Raw genomic sequence first — 17566 nt, 5'->3', positions numbered from 1 at the left:
CCCATCTAGGGCCAACAAAATTGGGCTTGAAGAGGTAGCGCCCATAATGTTTTCAGAGCTATAAAGAAAGTGAAAGTACAAAAGCCCCGCTGTCTCTTTCTTTACAGGGGAGCGTCCCGCTATTAGCTTGCGGATTCCCACTTTACCTGGGAACTTACCGGTGCACCACCCTGACTGCTGAAAGTTCTGGATCCTGGGTTCGAGGAATATGTTCCCCGTACGGGCCACCAATTGTCGCGACCCCTCGCCAGCCAGGGAAACACGACACAGGATTCTTCTTTCAACAGTTTATTCAGGCCTTGAGTCATGTATCATCTTCTAGCGCCCGCGCCCGCCACGCCCAAGCACAGCTTAATAAAGCCCCCCGCATCCCAATCCTAAGCCGCTACGTGGATCTCTCTCATAGGGTGGTAAGGGATTACGCGCCAACTCTCCATAAAAGGAGTTGTTTATCACAGGCCACAGTGGAAGCCGGCGCCATCTTCTAATGGCGGCCACGGTCCATAAGAATGGCTTACCACAAAGATTAAAAAAAAATAGGTCTTCAAAGCTTCCAGCAATGGCCAAGGATTTCCTCCAGTACAATCCCAAAAACCTAGCAATGCTCTGGGAAGCTCCTTTCTTTTGAGCAGCAGGCATGTGCTGTCCGTGGGGCTCAGACCAAGATGCTAAAGAGCAAATGTGACCAAAGAGCTGGGAAGGGTGGCTTCCAAGACATGTCCATTCCTGGCATATCCCAGTACCCACTGTTGAGTCCAGCCAGGGGATCCAAGCTTGCAGAGGGTCAGTCATAATTCATATGGGTTCTTTATGACCTTGGGTCAGCAGCCCAGCTGATGGGCATCAGACACCTCATGCCCGCACGTGCTGCATGCATCCTGCACTGGCTGCATTTCTGCCATCTGGAAGCCATTAGCCTTGAAATGGTTTCAGGCGCTTGCTGAGCACTGGGTTTTATAGGAGGTATAGCCCAGCGCTGTCCAGATCCTAGCAGTCAGGGGCCTTCACTTCCTGTAGGATTTCCAGTTTTAAGCTCAGTGAAGCCCTGCCCTCGGGCCACCACCGGGTCCTCTTCCTTCCCTTTCTTCCTTCTAGCACATGCAGGGGTAGGTACCCTGACACCTCTCCTGATTCCATTTCTGGTTTGTGTGTTTGAAGGAAAGGGGTTGCAGAGAAGTCACATTTGAAAAGTTCCTCAGGAAATGGGCTTGTACCTAACATTCTCTGCTGCCTGCAATTGGTAAAATGAAGTATCTCAGGAGATTTCCTCAGAAGGAGGCAGAACTGAAACCTCCAACCATGGAAATTCACAATACTGACCAGGAAGCATCGTCAGAGCTGCCCATACAACCTAGCTCTGTGCTCCATCTCTGTCTCCTTCACCCGGGTCCTCAGAACCCTGCAGACAGGGACACCTAGGTTTGGAGAGTTGAGCAGCTGCTAAAGGGATCATTAGCTTCGAATCAAGGTCTTTGCAATCCCAGGGCTCTTTCTGCTGTACAAACTTATGCCTCACGGAGGCCCAGGTAGGATGGACACTCCAGAAGGACAGGGGGGCGGTGGAGAGACATACATCTGCCGTTCACACTAGATAGTCCAGCGGGGGGTGTGTTTTTTTTTTTTTGGTTGGGGGGAAGCAAAATGATCTTTGGAAAGGAAACTCACACAGTCTATCAGCTTCTTGCCAACTGCAGTACAACCTGCCAAAAACAGCCAAACCTTGTTTGGGGTATGAAAGCAGCTGTTATAATAAACTCCTCTGCTCTGCCTCTTTCCTGTTATGGTGGAATGACTGTTTAAAGTAAATGTCTCCAATCCATGGATTTTCTGGGGTCATGAAAACATTTTTTAATTGGCAGGCTTGCTAACATTTTTTGGTGAAGGTAGGAAGTAAACAAAATGCCATCCGCCATTTCAGATTCATGCAGTTCTGTCAGTCAATGCTCTCCGGCTTCTGCAGAATCCATTCCCCAGCCTCCCACCCCCCTAGGCTGGTACATCCTAAGGTTTTGAGCTTATTCCAGAAAGAATGGACTTTCTGCCTCACTTCTATCCCAAGACTTCCAAAGCAGAGGAAGGGCGAAGAGTGCACAGAACTCAGAACAGAACTCGGAATCAGATCTAGATAGGAATCCTGACCCTGCCAGCCACAAACGTGGAATTTCAAGGAAAGGATACTGAGCCTCAGTTTCCTAATCTGTAAAATGATAAGCACCCATTAGGTTTCCCACCAAGTTTAAAACAAAACCCAAGCCATAGCAAACATTATAGAGTTCTCAGTGTGTTGCCATGTGCTATGCAGGGGCTTTGCATGTTTTAACACATTGAATCTCAGCAACCCTGTGAGGCAGGTACTATTCTAACTATATACTAGCCTCTGAGTGTATGTGGGTGAGTACAAACAGCAGGAATCCTTCTCTGCATGGAACTTACGTTGTTGTGGGAGGCTGAGAGGCGGTAAGTGTTACTGAGAAAAATGAAACAGGAAAGGGAGATGGAGAACAGGGCTCAGGGGGTTGCATTTTTCAAAAGAATTCTGGGAAGATAATATTTGGGTAAAAAAATCTGCAAAAATTGAGGGAGGAAACCATGAGGCTAGGAAGGGGAGAGCCCAGTCTTAGAGAATACCATGAGTGCAAAGGCCTTGGGGCAGCATGTCTGGTAGGTTCGAGGTGCAGTGTGGCTGGAATAGAAGTGATGAGGATTGAGTAGATAAGGTCTCAGTTGGAGGGAAATAGTGTGGGACCATGTGGACCTCAGCTCTGTCTCTCAGTGAGATGGGAAGCTCCCTGAGGAGCCTGAGCAGAACAGGAACATGGTCAAGATGAAGCCAGATGTGAGAAAGGACACTTTGGATTCATTCACTTCAGCTGCTCCTCTTGCTGTTGGTTCCCACAAGCACAGTTGCCAACCTTTTGAGACTATTAAGTAGGACATTTCTTAATGGGACGTCTGGGCCTCCAGTGGAGACATTGTCCTTGTTGATTTTAACAACAGATGAACTTTCCCCAACTTGCCCTGTCTCTGTGTCCAACATCCTCTCTGTTGAATGGTACTGTCCTTTGGTGCCTCTCTGCACTGAGTTGTCTCAATTGGGCCACTTAACTGGCTGCATAGATGACTGCGGTCTGCACTCAGGATGCCTAATGTGTCGCTTTGGTGAATTAGTTACTGGAACCAGGGTCTCAGAGAAAAGAAATGCTTGGGCCCGGCAACCAAGAGAAGGAATGGGGCAGAAGGGTGGGGAAAGAGATGTTTGTAAATGGAATCACTTTGTCTGTGGGGAATACGAAGGATGTCAGTGTCACAGGCAACCAGAAAACATATTAGCATTTATAAATTCAGATGAGAGGACTGACATCACAAGTTCTAAACCTCAGATCCAGAGGATTAATTGTCTTTTGATACAGAGCTTATGGAGCCCAAGGTCTCCTGAAATCATGTACAAATGTATACCTGTGGGTGTTTTTCTGGGATGAGATCATAGCCTCCATGTGGCTTATTCCTTGAACAGCTTTATCACAATTATAGGCCCTATTTGTAACATTAGATATGCTCGCAGGTTAACCTTTGTGCAAACCTGTGGAAAAAATGCATGCATTTCAAAACAGAGTTTAAAGGGACCTTTTGGTTCCTTAGTATTTAAGATTCTATTATGTATATGCAAAATCTATTCTATTATGTATATGCATATAATACATTTGACAAATATTATTTCTGGCATTCCTAAGATGGAAAGATAAATTATGGTCTCCTAGAAATCATGGAATGTATTTTTTAGGACATCAAGGTGTACAGTCAGTCAAGGTCTGTTTTGCTTCCTTGCTCAGTGGCTATTTAAAGCCAGGAATTTACCCACTGTATTAGGTCATGTGTTCCTACTTGCTCTTCATTGACATTGAGACACCTCAATTCTAGCATTGCTTTACAGGCATGCACTTGGGGCAGAGGATCTCAAACAACTTAGGCCTTAGGTATCTGGAAGCCCCCCTCCCTTTGGGTTCTTTATGGAACTAGACCCACTCACAAGAGGAGGCCCAAGCTTGGGAAGGAAACAGAGACAAAAATTCATCAATCTGTAATAAATATTCTAAAATCTGAAAATATCTGAAATACTTCTGGTGTCATGTATTTCAGATAAGGAATATTCAACCTATATGTATTCCCAAAGTCCTGTTGGCACATAGTGGCATCATTTGGTATTAGGAGCAGTGCATACCCGGTATGTCTGCTAACTGATGCTCACCTGAGCACATACCGTGAGGCACATCAGGCAGTTTCTGAGGGTGCTGCTGCTCTCCCTGGTCCCTGGAGTTGTGTCACAATCATCAGTTCTCCTGGTTCAGATCAGCCCTCGGGGGGTTCTTAACTGAGTTCTTAGCTGAGACTTAGAGAAGTCAACAAAAGGATTTGTTGAGAATGACTGATCCCACGCCCTGGAATGCAAACCATGCACAGTTTATGGTACATAATTATATACAATAAACTATAAAGGACATACAGTGGGTTTTGATATCAGGTTCCAATTCCTCCTCACTAAAGAACTTGGAAGAACCCTTCATCAGTGCGGCTAGGGAAAGAGTTCAGATCCTCCTATCTGAATCAGTTTCCATGTGTCCACACTGCTTCCCCCCAACCCCACCACCAGTCTCACTGGAGATGTCTGCTTGTCACACCAAGGTCAGAAGCCTAAAGAGAGAAGCCACAATATGCCCCTAGTATTGAGAAGCCACCTATCACTACGGAAGGGGAAGAAAGTATGACTATCAAAAACATGATCAAGTATGGTGAGCTTATATTTGATGAAAAGTGTGGACTTTTGACACAGGAGGCTGTATTTTATTCTTCAGTCACATGATAATTTCCTGTTTTTTATCAAGATGGAAACTTTAACAAAGGAAAACTGCGAGTGCTCTCATGACAGATTTCAGCCTGAGCTCCTTCCACCTCCACCATTTTAGCTTTGTCCTGATTACAGGGGGCCAGAGCCCATGCTCCTTACTGACTTGAGTATACTATCTCTCTGAGGGATTAATTGTCTTTTGATACCAAGCTGTAATCTCTGATGGGGCAAAATTTAACTTATTTGGCCAGAAGCATTTTTCTTCTGGAATATCAGACTAAAAATGGATCCACTATTAATAAGGCATCGTGACACTGCCTGTGTTATGTCATTAGATGTCTCCTTGTCAGGAAGTTCTAGGTCCATCCTTGCCCGATTTTGGATGTGTATTATCCAGTGTTAGTAAATAATACTCTGTCAGTTATACCCCCCAAAATGGCACGGGACACTTTTGCCTTTACTTCCATACCTATTTGAAAGATTTAGGTGGTCTGCTTCAGGCTTTGGCTCAGTGACTTCAGGGCTGTGGTGCCTGACTTAATTGAAATGAAATAGTCCAATAAAAATATATGGAGTCAGGTTTGGTTTTTTCAGTCCATGACCTGTTTTGTGTTTCTTGCAGGCAGGCTAAGAGAGGAGAGCTGAGATTGAAGGGGACCTTGGGAATAAATAAGAAAGTATTCCTCTTTGAAAAGAGTGGTCCAAACTGCCTCTTCCCCTGAGTGCAGGGGACAGGACACGAGGGTGGGGCTACCATGTTTGGCTCACAGTTTTGGTGCTGCAGGAAGGTTCTTGGTTGTGGGTGGTAATGGGAGTTGAAGTCCAGTCCCTTTTTGCCAACCTAGGATGCAGATGTATGTGAAACCTTCATGTTGGAAGCTAATCTGCCATTCCAGAAATATGAATCTCTATGGTGCAGATGGAGATTGATACTCCTTTACCTGATGCATTTGGTTGACTTTGCTCTAGATGCCCACATGCTTTTTTATAATATTAGTTTCCCTCTCGTCCTTTGGAACTTGTTCGTTATTACTAACAAAAATAGTCCATGTGGTCTCTAAGTCCCAGTGAGCAAAGCACACATTTTCCACCTCAGGGTCTCCAGCTTCTTAGGACACAAATTAGCCAGTAGTAGGGACATTCTTACAGTGTCTTCAATAAACCTCTTAAATTTCCTATTGTCATATCTCTCCCTTTCTCCTAGCCTGTCTAGATAATCACAGGTCTTTGCTCTTTTTCCTTCAGGGGGGAAAATAATTTTTGTGCCCTACTCTGAATAAAGGAGCCTTCCCTTAGGCCGGGGCCACCTGGAGCCATGACTTTTCCAGCTCTGCTTGAGTAAACATTTCTCTTATATGATTTGTGCCTAGCCGTGGTGTGTGTCTGGGAAATAAGCAGGAGTGGAAACAGAAGGATCTTCCACCAAGCTCAGAGCCATGAAAATGGACTTCTGTGCCAGAGTCCTATGGATAAAATTTAATAAATATACCATCACAACCAACTGGGTCTCTGTATACCCTAATAAATTAGTGCTTCTAATTTTATAAGCACTGTCATAACCACGGATGTAAGTGGGTCTTTCCCTGTGACTCTAGTATATGTTCTTTTGCTTTATTAGGTGTTGTTTATTAGGTGTTGTTTCCCCTAAGTGCTGTAGGAGGTGAGAGATTGTTTCAGGGCAACCGGTGGGTTGTATTTGCAGGTGGTTGGTTGTCTTGACCTGCTTTGCTACTATAAGTCTACTGCTTTCTGGCCGGAAGGAACATTTGCATAGTAGCCAGAACTGTAAAGTCTGGGCTTAATTTTAGTCTTCATTTAGGAATGGAGCTTTCATGAATTACCAAATCCTTTCTCAGTTCCTCTTCAGGGTCATGCTTAATGTGGAGGGAATGAAATAGTGCTATCTTTGTGTTTGCAAGGAGGATACCACTGCTGGCCTGTTATCTTGTCAGCTGAATCTGAACGTTACTTTTCCAGCCGGAGAGCTGAGAGGCCAGGATGCCCCAGGCAAAAGGAGGTCCGGCTCAAGCACCATTGTCCTGTCCCTGGGATCCCATTGTGTAGTGGCCCCCTCAAAACATGTATATTTCCTTAGTAGAAGGTACTCTTTCCACAGGATATTTTTTTTAAAAAAAACAATGAACACAACAGTATGTTCTCAACTACTTAAAAACTATGCAGTTTACTAGAGTTTAAGTAAATAAATATATGCTATAAACTAGGGAAAAAAATACATAAATGAATGGGTGATTCTGATCCTAGGTTCATATTCTACTTTCTCTGGAGTAATGCAGAAATCCTTGAACAAGGCATGGATTACACAATGTTTTGAAATCCCCATCCAAGCCTCCTTTTCTTTCAGCTTGCTTAACCCTTTTAAAAGCCTAATTAGGAGTTGTTTGGCCATTTGGGAAATAAAATTCATTTCCTTGAACATGAAACGCAAGAAAGTGATTTAATCCTGAGATTTTCATGTCATATGAAATTGTGCATATTTTGTTCATCTCTGATCTCTATGATTAACTAGTTTCTAGACTGATGTGCCCTTGGCCCAGTTTTTCCATTCTGTGCTATGAGAGCCAGTCCAAGAAGGAAATGCACCTTCAGGGTGATTGATCCAAAGTTAAGTCAAACCTAAATCTGTGGATATGAAGTTAACAGATTATGTGGGAATGGAACCTTAAAAACTGTCAGTGTCACTAGGAGCCTAAAATTATTTTACCCCACAGAGATGATGAATTTGAAATTGAATACGTTTCCATGGAAGTTTTGAATTCAAAATCTTTAATGTGCACAGACATTACATGCATGCCATTACATGCATGCTAATAAGAATGCTTGTAAGATCTCTGTAATCTTGAAAGGGAGGGAGAGAATAGTGCTTTGATACAATCCCCACCATGTCCAGGCTTGATTGTGTCAGTAATCCTGAACTTCTCAAGTGATGAGTCTCTATGGACAGAGCCGTGGTTTGTTTACATGTGATTGGTCAGGTGCACTGCTGAGTGGTGTGCTGGCAAATGTCTAACAACCAGCTCTCCAGAAGGCAGAAGTCCTGATCTGGGTTGTGGCTTATTTCTGTAGTATAAATAAATATTCCCAGTGACCCATTTCAGGCTACCACGTACTGCTGACCATGGAATTGTGAGGCAATACAAACAACTGTTTTTTTCTAGTCACTGTAAGCTGGTGCCACCACCCCCTTGCCCCCATAGATCTATGAGAAATTGTGAATTTGAATTTTGCTTTAGAGATCCTTCTTGAACATGTCTTCTGTCTGAAGAAGAAAACCACTTTGTGTGTGTGTACATTTGTACAAAGTGAGTCACTCTATATGTACCTATGTACAAATGTATGGTTTTTTAACTATTTTATTTAGTTGTAGATGAACACAATACCTTTATTTTATTTTTATGTGGTGCTGAGGCTCGAACCCAGTGCAAGGCGAGAGCTCTACCACTGAGCCACAACCTCAGCCCCAAATATATGTTTTTAATCTAGTTATTTCAATTTCAAATAATTCTCTAAATTTAAATCTGTCATTTTTGAATTTGTGGCATGGGAAATTAAATCAGCATTCATTTTTCCATTTGTCATTTGTTTCCTGACTTCTTGGTTGAGTCGTTTATCATTTTTATTTTCCAGTATGATTCCTTTGACCCTGAAAAACGAACCGTAACTGTCAGCCCCACGAAAAAGTTTGTCCTTCTCTCTCTCCTTTGTTCGATTTTGGTAACAACTTTGCGGCCCCTTCCTAAATCCAGGCTGCACTTCCTTTGCAGCCTCTGTAGGGCAGTAGTCCGTAAAATAGATCCCCCCAATTTCCTTCATTATTTACTTGCCAACTCTTCCTCATTTCAAGTTGATAGACTCATGTCTCATTAAGGTTCAGGACTGAGGCCCCACTCAGTGAAGAACAGAATAATTGCTTGAACATGCTAACAGTAAAATCTGACACTGTCTTGGCTTTTTCTTCTTAATTCTAAGTGTCCTCAACTATATTCTTCACTTGACGAAATAAATTTGAAAACCTACATATTCATAGAGGAATGAGGAATGTCTTCAAGCTGATGGCTATTTTCATTTATATTGAAACTCATGTTTCTCTCATCAAAATACTAGTTTCATTGGTGAAAAAGAAATCAAGAAGGTATGTGAGAGAGTGAATTTAGGCTTTTATGCCAACACCTGCCCTGAAGCATAATTTTCACATGCCCTGACACTTTTTCAGTGATAAACAATAAATACCCTGTCATTAACTGAGATTTGTGCCCATCACTCTTCCCCATCATCATTGTTAGTCCTTCAGCTGCCCCAAAATGACACTTTTTAAAGCAGCAACACTTGAGGCAAGTGTTGGGCTGTGGTCTTTTGTTTCTCATCTTTGCTGTATCAAATTTAGTTTTGTGAGTGCTGAGAAATAAAATGTAGAACTGCCCGGTCACCTTAGAGCCCTGGAATTCATTTTGGTCTGGGAAAGGGGTCTAAAGGCATGGTTTGCATTCCTTCCATTTTTAGTATTCACCCCCCCACACACCACCCACCTCCAGCAGAGAAGAGGAAACTCTTCCTCTGAGTCTGTGGGTTGCTGGGAATCAACCCTGACTGGGTGGGGAAGGTGTTCTCACAGTCTGCATTTTGACTGTCAGGCCCCTGAGCTGTTTTCCTCTCCCAGTAGTCTACACCTTGGCCTGTAGGACAGTGAGATCCGTGTGTCATTCCTCGCCTAAAAGTCTGGCACAAAGATGGCAGAAAAGATTGTGAAATCCCCTGCACTTGAGAGCTGGTTCCTATTCCTGGGAAGGAGAATGATTGACAGAGGGCAGGGAGCTATGGATCACTGTTTTTCTACTACCAGAATTCACACTCCAGTCATGTATGGATTAAACCACATGATGTTCAGAGTCCCAATGACTACTGATCTGTTGGGGCAAATGCAAAAGCCATACTGCAAAAAATTTAAATTCCTATACCTATGGGCAGTGGTATCCTGAAGAAGGTATTTAAATGACCTGAGAAACACACAAATTTTGAGTGTGGATGTGTGCCATGCAGTCTACACACATGCTGAGGGATTCAGGTGCAGGTGGGCTGGGTGCAAGGTGAATTAGGAAAGGATTCTCCGAAGAGGGATCTGCAGGTTGGAAAGAAGTTACTTATCAAGAGAAGAGGGTATTTCAAGAGCAGAAAAGCAACTCTCAAGGCTCAGAGGAAAGAAACAGCTCTTCATCATCCCTGGTGCCTGGGACAATAGTCAGTGCCCTCAATTTTTATATTCATATAAATGAATAAATGGCATGTAGCAAGAAAGGAGCATGGTGAAGTAGGCAGGGTCTGGGGGTCTAGAGAACTCTGCTTGAGAGTTGGGAAACATTTATCCTAAAGCTAGCGCTTGCCAGTCAGAACACCAGCTGGTAAGCATCTTGGAATCTTCTTTAAGGCATAGACAGACTATTAAAATGGTAGAGACTTATTGTGGATTGCAGAACCAGGGAACCATATTGGCATTTGTGGGAGAAATTTTTTTCCCAATATACTCCTCATTTGGGGGAGGGGTCGAGAGACTAGAGATAAATTAATTTCTTTCTGTTTTTAAATATTGTTTTAGTTGTAGATAAAAACAATATCTTTATTTTTATTGGTTTTTTGTGATGCTGAGGATGGAACCCAGTACCTCACACATGAGAGACAAATGCTCTACCACTGAGCCACAACCCCAGCCCTAGAGATAAATTAATTTCTCTCTCCATTTAATGAGCTCTCCTTTCACCTCCTTCTTTTTTGCTAACTTCTCTTGCCCAGTTCCTGCAAGTTTGATCCACCAACAGTCGTGCAGGTCCATAGATGAATGAGCCATTGGTGACTGGCTTTTGAGGTTCTCATTTCAGTGTAGTAGAAATTTATAAGAAAATCTGAAAGGAGCAACCAACATCTTTTCGTTTCCAGCTTAAATTGATGGAGGCCTCTGCCTTGAAATAATAGTTTGCCTTGAAATTATAAAGCTCTCTCCCTTCCCAGTCCATCCTATTCCAAAAATCCCATTGCCTTTGAGTACTGTTTCCCTGAGGGCCAACAAGACTTCCTGAGCTAGCCAATCCTGACCTCTCATGGAATAATGAGCTTAGTTATGTCACCACAGTTAGTAAGAGAAATGGCAATCTGCAGAAACCTCAGGCCTGTGATCATAAACTGGAGACTAAATTTTACTGCTCATTTCTGAGAAAGGTTATCTGTCAATGTGGGAAAGGTGGTTTGCACCAATGTTTTTATTTTGACAGGATACTTCTAGTGTAAGTCTAACCCATTAGCTGTCTACAGTTTATCTAGGCAGGATCTTTCATTTAGCTGTCCTTGGTTTTTCACTTCTGAAGGTAAATAAGCTTGGAGAAGCAAGATGTAAGGGATCTGTGTTCAACTCCCAGCTCAGCCACTCACTGGCTTGGGAACCCAACCTCTTTGACCCTCTACTTCCCTAAAATGAAGAAAATAGGGTCAGAATCCTGCTCTGCAGAGTTAGTAGAAACATTACAGGTAGCAAGAAGGGAGAACCTGGCCCTCATAGGTCCTCAGCAATGGCACCATCCTCAGCAATTCCCTTTTGTGAGCACATCCATAGCAAACTTTCACCCACTCAAGAAATGTCTCATGGCCTCCCTCCAAATACCTGCACACTGTAAGTGTCTGTCTCAATTATTCAGGAGACGCCAACAGCCAAGCTGGAGCTGAATTTTCATGAGTTCTTTTAATGAAAAGATTCAGTGCTTAATCACAGAAGGACATTGTATGGTAGTGCCAGATAATGAAGTTGTCAGGCCTGCTGAAATATATTGTCAGGATTGTTGACAGTTCACTCTGTGCCCCTAGAATGAAGTGACCGGGAATACAGCCAAGAGGGCGGAGCCAGCTAGGAGGGACAAATGTAAGAGGTGTGCTGGTTGACCTCCCCAGACAGGGAGGACTCCTCTGCTCTCCATCGAAAGCTCTTGTGGGCAGCTCATATGGTAAAGGATTCTGATTCTTAAAAACCACAAAGAGAAAATAATGGCATTCTTTTGAGACTCTGTACATTCTAGCAGACACTATATATTCTGAGACCATTACATCTGGTTTTTGCCTATGGTTCTTTTTCAGTAGAGGCAGGATATAAATTACAAATTTGAAACAAATAATACATATTCTTTTAAAAAAAAAACATTGAAACCAAACCAGAACGGAATGTCTCTTATTTTTATATATGTGAAAAAAATTTTAATGAAAAAAAAAAAACCAGCCTTGGTTAGCATGCAGAATGTTCAGGATAAATGCTGAAGACTTTGTATTCACATAAAACTTTCTTCTAAATAAGTTTTCTGGTGTGGGTCCACCATTATGAACACAGAGCTGCTGTGAGGCTTCCCATTTTATACAGAAAGTGGTTTCATTGCCAATCTTGTCCTGCTTCCCATTTTTGTGATTCTCCGCGTCGTTTAGGAAACTTGGCATAATAAGGTGTCCAGAGCTGGGATTTGTATTTGGGAAACTAAATTACTCAATAATAATAATAATAATAATAATAAAAAGTTTGTATTAACTAAACCCATGCAGTAAATAGCTTTTATAATAAGGGAAAGCTAATTATTTGTGGGTTTGAATTTAACTTTTGTTCTAGTGATATTGCATAACATTCACCCAGGATGTTAACTCTGATTGTTTTGTTACCTTGGAGGGCATTTAAATTACATATAGGAATTATTTGAATCATCAGATTTACTGTTAGAGCCAAATCATTCTTTTGGGTTTATGGGAATATATGCCACCAGGCAGTAGATTAATAAGTATAAAAAAACCACATGAAAAGGTCACTTCCAATCTCAGATCAAAACTTGTGGTCTTGTGCATTTTGCAATCTACAAGCTTTTTAAAGCTTCTCTTTGGTAACATGATCTTTGTAGCAACACCACTGAGCTACAGACACTTAAGATAATGAAGACAGCCGAGAAGTGATCTACTATGACCCACAGTGCTAGCCTCCACATACTGAGGAAGGGATGGATCCATTTCCACAGGCGAGAGCTCATTAAACTTATTTAGATGAATCCATCTTCAGCAATATACATGGCAGGAAAATGAGATAGTGAAGGGGACAATCTCTCTCTCTCTCTTTCTCTCTCTCTCAAAAGATTGGAAAAACAGACTGGATCGAAGCCTGGACCACAGCACTTGGGAGGGCTCTTTATGGAGAACCACAGCAGAAAGGAATTCTCTTTGCTGGTGAATTCTTCTGGCCCTTTGCACTGTCATTCCTGGAGCGTTTCAATTATTCTCTGCAACCAGCTAACCGCCCTCTCATGGGGGCCCCACCCCACCCCCACACTTTTTACTTGAAACATGTGTTATTGGAAACAGGGCAACACAGGGAACTTGGAGTTTGGACACTGGAGACCAAATTGTCAGCCTATTCTGAACTTCCGTGGAATATTCCAGGAGCTAACCAGAGTGATTTTGGCTTCACTGGGCCCCCAAAGGTTTTTGAATAACAAAGACTTGGGTACTGGAAAACACATTCAGAGCCCAAGCCAAGAATGGAACCGAATGGGAGATAGTTCAAGAGGGAAAACCAGTAAAAGACATGTTCCCCCCAGGAACCTCTCTGCCTGTGGCTCTCTGCATCACAGATGTGCTGTTTGGGCCAGGTCTTTTCAAAAGCTGGATCTCTCTGGGTGGTGGTAAGAGGCAGCATTGCTTTGCTTCCTGGACTGGAGTCTCTTATCTGCAGCACTGTGCAGATCCATCTTCTGGCCCCCCCACCCCCGTCACCCCCATGGGAACAAAGTCCCTAGTCTCTGGAAAGTAATGCTAAGAAAACAAACACTACAAAGGCTGGTAACAGGAGGATATCTCTCACGAATGTTTTTTGTGATCATCTAGGTTCAAGGAGGAGGGGGTCCCCCAGCTCCGGGAGCCAGCAGGGTCTCTTTGTAGTAGGCATCTGTATGTTTGGCCAGATGTCCTCCCAGGGGAGGGCAGAGAAGGGAAGATAAAACAAGAGTTCTTATTAAAAATAAGTCTCCGGGGGAGAAAAAAAACAAGCCAGAGAAAGTGTGTCAAGTGGAAAGTGAGACCAGGCGGTGGCATCTGATATTGATTGATCTGAGGCAGTCAGAGGTAGAAGTGCACACTGTGAGGAAGTGCCCCTGCTCTTAGGAATGTGCACCAGTGACAGCTCTGGAGCAGAGCTGCATGGGTGCCACATGCACGAGATGCCCAGTGGCCGCCCAGTGCACACAGGGAAGGACGGAGGAATGAATGCCTGTGTTGGAGTCAGGACACGGGGCTCCTGATCCTGCTTCATCTTGCTGGTCCTCATTGTTCCCGTCAGTTCCATGGTGATGCTTGGGCCAGATGACCTCTACACTATCTTCTGGCCTCAGATTCCATTATCTACCACAATCTACTACACTGACCAAATCTTCTGAGATGTCACCTACCATGGTTCTAATCTCCAAAAAGAATGAAAGTCCTGTCAATCATGACAGTATTATTCAATCTTCCTACAAAGGACGGTCCATTGTTCCTGCATTCGTCATCCTTCTGTGTTACAGTTACCACCAAAACAAATTTATTCTTTCTCAACATGGAAGGAGGCACATTTGTGGAAATCTACCTGTTCTTCCTTTACTTCCATTTCCAGATGCTTTCACTCTTTTGGGATGTAAGAGGTCTTTTTTGTCATTTTAAATCACCAGAATTAAAGGGAGTATAAGAGCTGGAGTGTGTGTGTGTGTGTGTGTGTGTGTGTGTTTTCATCCTTTAGTTAAGGGCCAGCCATTGAAAGCTTGCTTTTGTTTTTTTCCTTTTTGGTAAATGTCATGAGGACAGCAGTAAGTTAGAGCAGGGTGAGGCTGGATTCCAGTGGTAAGAGAAGAGGAAGCTTCCACTCGAGAGTAAGATTTCTTACATTTGGATGATGGCAGTGGAAATGGAGAGGATCAATGGAGATAGGGACCGTGGCTTGGTGCAGTGATCATGGTGTTTGGAGTCTGCCACTGGTTGGAATCAAGGCTGGGACGTGTATAGGGTGTCATTTCAGCCCTCACTACCGTGCCACCTTGTAGGATTACTTTATGGATTAAAGATGCTGTGTGTAAAGAATCTGGTGCTTTATTCAGCTCTTTCACCATTGTGACCGAAAGACCTGACAAGAACAATTAGAGGAGGAAACATTTATTTGGGGACTCACGGTTTCAGAGGTCTCAGTCTATAGACGGCCAGCTCTATTGCTCTGGGCCCAAGGAGAGGCAGGACATCATGGCAGAAGAGGGTGGTGGAGGAAGGCAGGTCAAGACATGGCCACCAAGAATCACAGAAAGAAAGAGAAGGAGAGAGAGAGAGAGAGAGGGCTGGGGGAGCAGGGGAGGTTTCTCTGCTCAATAAAGACAAAATATGAACCCTAAGGGCATGCCCACAGTGACCTACCTCCTCAACCACACCCTACCTGCCTAAAGTTACCTCCCAGTTAATCCTTTCCAGTGGATTAATATACTAATTAGGTTAAGGCTCACAATCTTTCACCTCAACTTTCTTGCATTGTTTCACACATGAGCTTTTGGGGGACACCTCACATCTAAACCATAATGGAAGCCAACGAACATCAAGAAACTGTAGATGATGACTGTGATAAAAATATCCCACAGGAATGATGGACACATACCAATATGGCATAAGGAACCCCACTAGAATATACTATGTACCAATAAAAATATTTTAAAAATAAAATTTTCCACAGGACCTGATGACTGAATCAGAGAATACATACCAAAGAAGTCATAGTGTCTTTGCATACAATCACCTGAGAGATTGAGATAATAGTAGTACTTAAGTTGGGTGTAAGCTGGAGATCTGTTTTGGCAGAGCTAGTACCTAGGTCATCAGATATGCAGTTGGCTATTAGAGAAATGTGGGTTGGAAAGGAAAAAGAGTCAAAATATGGGGAAATTGTAACATGAAGAAAACTTCTAGGTTTGTTTAATGAATGAGTCTGATTTTATGGCTTCACCTTCAAGAAATTGACTAACCAGTCAGGTGCAGTGGCACACAGCTATGATCCCAGGGGCTCTGGAGACTGAGGCAGGAGATCGCAAGTTCAAATACAGCCTTAGCAAAAGCAAGGCGCTAAGCAACTCAGACCCTGTCTCTAAATAAAATACAAAATAGGGCCAGGGGTGTGGTTCAGTGTCCGAGTACCCTGAGTTCAATCCCTGGTATCCCTCCCTCATAAGAAATTGACTAACCAATGGTTGATCCACCATGATCATCATCTGAACTGGATTCTTGCTCCTCAAAATGGGAGGAGCTGGAGTTGTGGCTCAGTGGTAGAGCACTTACCTAGCATGTGTGAGGCACTGGGTTTGATTCGCAGCACCACATATAAGCAATTAAATAAATAAAGGTCCATCAAATAACTAATAAAAATTTTTTTTAAAAAAATGTGGTCATTAGACTAGACATTACCTGAACCTTGTTAGATATGCAGAACCTTATTTCCCAGTTCAGACCTACTGAACTGGAATCTGCATTTAAACAACATAATATGTGAAGCCAGAGACGCCTGTTCTAAAGAATCGCAGCATTGGTACCACCTGAGAATTGTTAGACATCCATGTTCTCAGGCCCCTTTTACATCACCTGAATCAGAAGTGCTGTGTTTTAACAAGTGCTGCATGTGATTCCAATGCACCCCAAAGTTTGAGTTAGCACTGCTGTAAGTCATGAAACAGATTGTACCCCTCCCCTTGTGCCTGTAGCCCCGAACACCAGAGGGATTGGCTGAACTCTGAGAGCTAAGTTTGAGTCATTGTTCTATGCTGTTTCCATCATCATTTTGCATTAAACACAGCTGAAGAACTCTTTTCACGGAAGAGGGGCACTCTGTATAAAATTACAAAGCAAAGGAGAGGAACCTCAACTATGACTTAATCCTCATGACTTACCTATCAAAAATTATGAGCACAATTATAAGAGATCAGTCCTTTATGTGCTGTTGCTCCTGGGGGACGCTATTGTAAGACACACACAGGGAAACAGGACAGGAAAACAAGGAATCTACTGATGCTGTGATCCCCCATACAATGTGATTTTCACATTACAGTGTGCTCAGTCTCTGTCTTCTGTGTTTCCAATCAATCAGATGGAAAGTTCCCCTTTTATGGGTTAGTTGCTGGAGTCACTTGCAGCAAGGATGCTGGTTTACCACTTAGACTGTACTGTTTTTCACAAAGTTGAACTGTCAGCAGTAAAAGTTTACCTGCTCTCATAAAAAATGTCTGGTTTTAATTTTTCTTCCGTATCGTTATTCAGATGACTGTGATAACTGAGAGAAGGGTCAAAATCTGTTTGTATGCATGTAATGTACAAAAAATGGTTTATATTGAGCATTTAATTGTACATTACAACAAATGGCATGTTAGTAAACCAGGTTTTTTTAAGAGTAAAGGGGTATGCTAACTTGCAGTGTTTGCACCCATTTCCGTGGTGTAAATACTTCCTCTGGGGTTGATTTTGTGCTGCCATCAGTTTAACAACCAAAATTCTACAAATTGGCTCTCATAAGCCAGTGGGAACCAGCCCCAGCACAATATTAAAACAAACACCAGGGGATAAGGCAGGTGTTTTTGGTTTGGTGGATTGGTTATGTTTGAATTTATATAAGTTCAATAATGTCTAAAATGAAGATTTGGGTGTTTA

General features: G+C 42.9%; 1 protein-coding gene across 1 annotated transcript in view; it reads left to right on the top strand.

Moving 5' to 3' along the window:
- Colec12 (collectin subfamily member 12) overlaps positions 1 to 17566 on the top strand; it is a 184393-nt gene that overhangs the window by 127809 nt on the left and 39018 nt on the right. The window lies entirely within an intron of this gene.

Source organism: Marmota marmota, unplaced genomic scaffold (assembly GCF_001458135.2).
Source record: "Marmota marmota marmota unplaced genomic scaffold, marMar, whole genome shotgun sequence".
NCBI classification, from domain to species: Eukaryota; Metazoa; Chordata; class Mammalia; order Rodentia; family Sciuridae; genus Marmota; species Marmota marmota.
This window is presented reverse-complemented; position numbering and strand designations above follow the sequence as displayed.